This window comes from Pogoniulus pusillus, chromosome 4, assembly GCF_015220805.1.
Source record: "Pogoniulus pusillus isolate bPogPus1 chromosome 4, bPogPus1.pri, whole genome shotgun sequence".
Taxonomy (NCBI): Eukaryota; Metazoa; Chordata; class Aves; order Piciformes; family Lybiidae; genus Pogoniulus; species Pogoniulus pusillus.
Genome location: NC_087267.1, coordinates 30,306,674 through 30,313,256, shown reverse-complemented (window position 1 = coordinate 30,313,256; position 6,583 = coordinate 30,306,674).

Sequence of the window (6,583 nt, the reverse complement as noted above, 5' to 3'; positions counted from 1 at the left end):
AATATCTTTTCAAAGTAAAGCTCTTGTGTGGCTGCCAGCCCTTGCACTTCATGCGATGCAGTGCTCCCAGAGCTATGTGGTCATAAGCACTAAATCACAGTATCACAGTATCACAGTATCACCAAGGTTGGAAGAGACCTCACAGATCATCAAGTCCAACCCTTTACCACAGTGCCCAAGGCTAGACCATGGCACCAAGTGCCACATCCAACCTTGCCTTGAACTGCCCCAGGGACGACGACTCCACCACCTCCCCAGGCAGCCCATTCCAGTGCCTAATGACTCTCTCAGTGAAGAACTTTCTCCTCACCTCGAGCCGAAATTTCCCCTGGCGCAGCCTGAGGCTGTGTCCTCTTGTTCTGGAGCTGGCCACCTGAGAGAAGAGAGCAACCTCCTCCTGGCCACAACCGCCCCTCAGGTAGTTGTAGACAGCAATAAGGTCACCCCTGAGCCTCCTCTTCTCCAGGCTAAACAACCCCAGCTCCCTAAGCCTCTCCTCGTAGGGCTTGTGCTCAAGGCCTCTCACCAGCCTCGTCGCCCTTCTCTGGACACGCTCAAGCATCTCAGTGTCCTTCCTAAACTGGGGGGCCCAGAACTGAACGCAGTACTCGAGGTGTGGTCTGACCAGTGCAGAGTACAGGGGCAGAATGACCTCCCTGCTCCTGCTGACCACACCACTCCTGATACAAGCCAGGATGCCACTGGCTCTCTTGGCCACCTGGGCACACTGCTGGCTCATGTTCAGGCGGGTATCAATCAGTACCCCCAGATCCCTCTCTGTCTGGCTGCTCTCCAGCCACTCCGACCCCAGCCTGTATCTCTGCATGGGGTTGTTGTGGCCAAAGTGCAGCACCCTGCACTTTGAGCTATTGAACCCCATCCCATTGGCCTCTGCCCATCTGTGCAGGCGGTCAAGGTCCCGCTGCAGAGCCCTTCTGCCCTCCAGCTCAGTCACATCTGCCCCCAGCTTAGTGTCATCTGCAAACTTGCTGATGACTGACTCGATGCCCTCATCCAGATCATCTATGAAGATGTTAAAGAGGATGGGGCCCAGCACTGATCCCTGAGGGACACCACTAGTGACTGGCCGCCAGCTGGATGTGGCACCATTCACCACCACTCTCTGGGTCCGGCCCTCCAGCCAGTTCCTAACCCAGCACAGAGTGTTACCATCCAAGCCGCGGGTTGACAGCTTAGCCAGCAGTTTGCTGTGGGGGACAGTGTCAAAGGCCTTGCTGAAGTCCAGATAGACCACATCCACAGGCCTCCCCACATCCACCAAGCGGGTCACCTGATCATAGAAGGAGATCAGGTTAGAAAGGCAGGATCTGCCCTTCCTAAACCCATGCTGGCTGGACCTGAGATCTTTGCCATCCCTCAGGTGCGCAGTTATTGGCCCCAAGAGAACCTGCTCCATCAGTTTCCCTGGCACTGAGGTCAGGCTGACGGGTCTGTAGTTCCCAGGTTCCTCCATCCGACCCTTTTTGTGGATGGGGACCACGTTGGCCATTTTCCAGTCTCCTGGAACCTCTCCGGTGAGCCAGGACTGCTGGAAAATGATGGAGAGTGGCTTGGCCAGCTCAGCTGCCAGCTCTCTCAGCACCCTGGGATGGATCCCATCTGGTCCCATGGACTTGTGGGTGTCCAGATGGCTCAGCAGGTCCTGAACTAATTCCTCATGAATTTCCAGGGGAACACACTGCTCCCCGACCCCATCCCCCAGTTTAAGAGGCCATTTGCATCCTCCTCCTCTCTCCTTACTGTTGAAAACTGAGGCAAAGAAGGCATTCAGGACCTCTGCCTTTGCTTCATCATCAGTTATAGTGTTCCCCTCCTGGTCCAGTAAGGAGTGGAGGGTCTTCTTGCCCTTCCTTTTAGCATTGATAAATTTATAAAAGTGTTTTTTGTTAAATTTCACGGAAGTGGCCAGCCTAAGTTCTAGCTGAGCCTTAGCCTCTCTAATTTTTCTCCTACATAGTCTGGCTACCTCCTTAAACACATCAGGAGAAGCCTTCCCCTCCTTCCAGAGGCGATACACCCTCTTTTTCTCCCCCACTTCCTTCAGGAGCTCTTTGCTCATCCAGGCTGGTCGCCTCCCCCTGCGGCTCATCTTTCGGCATGTGGGAACTGCCAGTTCCTGTGCCTTCAAGAGCTCCTGTTTAAAGTAAGTCCAACCATCCTGGACCCCTTTGTTCTCAAGAACTGCTGCCCAGGGGACATTGGAAATAAGTTCCTTGAGCAAATTGAAGTTTGCCCTCCTAAAGTCCAAGGTGTAGGTTTTGTTGAGGTGCCTCCCTACCTCCCTGTATATTGAAAACTCCACTAACTCGTGGTCGCTACACCCTAGGCAGCCTCCCACTATCACATCTCCTACCAGCCCTTCTCTGTTGGAGAGCAGCAGGTCAAGCTGAGCTTGACCCCTAGTAGGCTCGTTTAACAGTTGAGTCATGAAGCTGTCCTCCATGCACTCCAGAAATCTCCTGGACTGCCTCCTCTCTGCTGAATTAAGTTCCCAGCAGATATCTGGCAGGTTAAAGTCACCCACAAGGACAAGATCTGAAGATCTTGAGACAGCCTCCAACTGTTTGTAAAATATCTCATCTGTTCCCTCATCCTGGTTGGGTGGTCTGTAACAGACTCCAACCAGGATGTCAGATTTATTAGTCCTACCTCTGATTTTAATCCACAGGGTCTCTACCCCTTCATCCCTCACTTCTAGCTCAATGGCATGGAGTGACTCTCTAATATACAGGGCCACCCCTCCTCCTCTTCTCCCTTGCCTATCTCTCCTGAAAAGGTTATATCCCTCCAGTATAACAGCCCAGTCATGTCTGTCGTCCCACCAAGTTTCTGAAATGGCAACTACATCGTAGTCCCCCTGGTGGACCAGGACTTCCAATTCCTCCTGTTTGTTACCCAAGCTGCGTGCATTGGTGTAGATACACTTCAGCTGGGCTCTCGATTCAATTGTCCTTAGTTTCCTTCCATCTCTCTCCTTCTCAGAGAGAGTAATTTCCTCACCCACCCCCTTCAGACCTAGTTTAAAGCCCGCCTAATGAGCCCTGCCAACTCCAGTGCCAGGACTCTCCTGCCCTTCCTAGATAACTGCACCCCATCACAAGCCAGCAGGTCCGGCGCAGTAAAAGTTCCCCCATGATCAAAAAACCCAAAACGCCGCCGCTCACACCATCCCTTCAGCCATTTGTTGATATCATAGGTTCTGCTATTCCTCTCTGTGAACTCCCTTGCCACAGAGGGAACTGAGCAGAACACCACCTGTGCTCCCGCCCCATCTATCAATTTCCCCAGGGCTTTAAATTCCTTTTTAATTGCCCTGGTCCCCTTCTTTTCAATTTCATCGCTGCCAGCCTGTATTACCAACAAGGGGTAATAATCAGAGGGCTGGATTAGGTTTGGGAGTCTCCTGGTGATGTCCCTAACCCGGGCACCAGGAAGGGAGCAGACCTCCCTGTGAGACGGGTCGGGACGACAAATGGGTCCCTCTGTCCCCCTCAAGATGGAGTCCCCGACAACTACAACTCTTCTCTTTTTCTTGTTTTTTGTGGAGCTAGTCACCACAGTTGGTGGTGACTGCTCCACCCTAGGCAATGTCTCAGTGGGGTGATCCTCATCGCTCTCACCCTCTGTACCCTCTGCATGCAGCGCCTCATACTTGTTGCGCAAGGGCAGAGGAGGAGAAGGAGAGGGCCGGGGATGATTTCCCTTACTTCCCCTGACAGGGATCTGCACCCATCCCTCACTGTTTCCAGGGGCAGATTCCTTAGCAGGGGGGATCTGCAGAGCCTGCACCCACAGATCCAGCTCCCTTTCATTCTCCCTTATTGACCTGAGCCTGGACACTTCGTCCTTCAGCTCGGCCACTTCATCTTTCAGTTCCGCCACCAAGGTGAGAAGGAAGTTCACCTGCTCACACCTGGTGCAATCGTTCTCCCCCTCCCCTTCAGCAGCAAGCGAGAGGCTGTAGCACTCCCTGCATCCAGTGGCCTGGACTCCTGTGTTTTCCCAGGTCACATCAGTCTGTGTGCACACACTCATCCTGCCCTTTGTAGCACGAGTGACAGGCATAGTGCACAGAGATACTGACAGTCAGAAAGAGGGAAGAAAAAAAAAAAAAAAAAAAAAAAAAAAAAAAAAAAAAAAAAAAAAAAAAAAAAATCTCCCAGCCGCGGGAAGGCTGGCTTTTCACTCTCTCGGCTCGGCAGCCAAAATGGCGGCCGGCGCGGCACGCGGCGGGATTTTAAATCTCCCGCGGCTGACGTCACCAGCCCCGTCACAGTCTCACGCTGTATCGCGAGACCACAGCCCAGCCGTCCCCTCTGCTTACCTTATCGTGTCTCAGAACCACGGAGAGCAGCAGAACGGAGCAGCAAAACCGAACCCGGCAGCAACCCCCGCGGAGCTTTTCACTCTCTCGGCTCGGCAGCCAAAATGGCGGCCGGCGCGGCACGCGGCGGGATTTTAAATCTCCCGCGGCTGACGTCACCAGCCCCGTCACAGTCTCACGCTGTATCGCGAGACCACAGCCCAGCCGTCCCCTCTGCTTACCTTATCGTGTCTCAGAACCACGGAGAGCAGCAGAACGGAGCAGCAAAACCGAACCCGGCAGCAACCCCCGCGGAGCTTTTCACTCTCTCGGCTCGGCAGCCAAAATGGCGGCCGGCGCGGCACGCGGCGGGATTTTAAATCTCCCGCGGCTGACGTCACCAGCCCCGTCACAGTCTCACGCTGTATCGCGAGACCACAGCCCAGCCGTCCCCTCTGCTTACCTTATCGTGTCTCAGAACCACGGAGAGCAGCAGAACGGAGCAGCAAAACCGAACCCGGCAGCAACCCCCGCGGAGCTTTTCACTCTCTCGGCTCGGCAGCCAAAATGGCGGCCGGCGCGGCACGCGGCGGGATTTTAAATCTCCCGCGGCTGACGTCACCAGCCCCGTCACAGTCTCACGCTGTATCGCGAGACCACAGCCCAGCCGTCCCCTCTGCTTACCTTATCGTGTCTCAGAACCACGGAGAGCAGCAGAACGGAGCAGCAAAACCGAACCCGGCAGCAACCCCCGCGGAGCTTTTCACTCTCTCGGCTCGGCAGCCAAAATGGCGGCCGGCGCGGCACGCGGCGGGATTTTAAATCTCCCGCGGCTGACGTCACCAGCCCCGTCACAGTCTCACGCTGTATCGCGAGACCACAGCCCAGCCGTCCCCTCTGCTTACCTTATCGTGTCTCAGAACCACGGAGAGCAGCAGAACGGAGCAGCAAAACCGAACCCGGCAGCAACCCCCGCGGAGCTTTTCACTCTCTCGGCTCGGCAGCCAAAATGGCGGCCGGCGCGGCACGCGGCGGGATTTTAAATCTCCCGCGGCTGACGTCACCAGCCCCGTCACAGTCTCACGCTGTATCGCGAGACCACAGCCCAGCCGTCCCCTCTGCTTACCTTATCGTGTCTCAGAACCACGGAGAGCAGCAGAACGGAGCAGCAAAACCGAACCCGGCAGCAACCCCCGCGGAGCTTTTCACTCTCTCGGCTCGGCAGCCAAAATGGCGGCCGGCGCGGCACGCGGCGGGATTTTAAATCTCCCGCGGCTGACGTCACCAGCCCCGTCACAGTCTCACGCTGTATCGCGAGACCACAGCCCAGCCGTCCCCTCTGCTTACCTTATCGTGTCTCAGAACCACGGAGAGCAGCAGAACGGAGCAGCAAAACCGAACCCGGCAGCAACCCCCGCGGAGCTTTTCACTCTCTCGGCTCGGCAGCCAAAATGGCGGCCGGCGCGGCACGCGGCGGGATTTTAAATCTCCCGCGGCTGACGTCACCAGCCCCGTCACAGTCTCACGCTGTATCGCGAGACCACAGCCCAGCCGTCCCCTCTGCTTACCTTATCGTGTCTCAGAACCACGGAGAGCAGCAGAACGGAGCAGCAAAACCGAACCCGGCAGCAACCCCCGCGGAGCTTTTCACTCTCTCGGCTCGGCAGCCAAAATGGTAACTTGCTGACTTGTCTGGTGTTGGCAGCAGGAAAAAGACTAAAAGACTTTTACTCTCTTCCCCACTGAATTAATTGTTGGTATGCAAAATACTTCTCTCACAAAGATGGTAAACTATCAAAATGACTGAAAGGCTGAAGTCTAATGTGGGCAAAAAGCACAATTTTTCTTGTTATCTGAGCTTGGCAGACATGAATTTACAGATGAATCAAGTCAGTTTCCCAGGCAGAGAGACAGATCAAATCCCTAGAGCTTCATCCTATGGGAAATGCTTTGGAAAGTGTTCCAATTGGTCCTTTATCAAATAACAATGTGGGTTTGAATGTCAGTTTCTCATCAAAGTATTGATCCTTTCTGGGCATCCTGTTGAGATGATGATATGTTACCATTGAAGCCAAAGGTACCTCAGCCCCTCTCTGGACATGTGTGAGAAGACTGCAAAGAGCAGAGACATACAGAATGCTGATAAATAGTCTTTTAAAAAAAAGGAAGAAACCATTTTGAGATGAATGAAGACAGAAGCACACAAGCTGCAAGCTTTAATCCAGCTATTTCCTAATATAAGTTAGTTAGTGGAAGGTT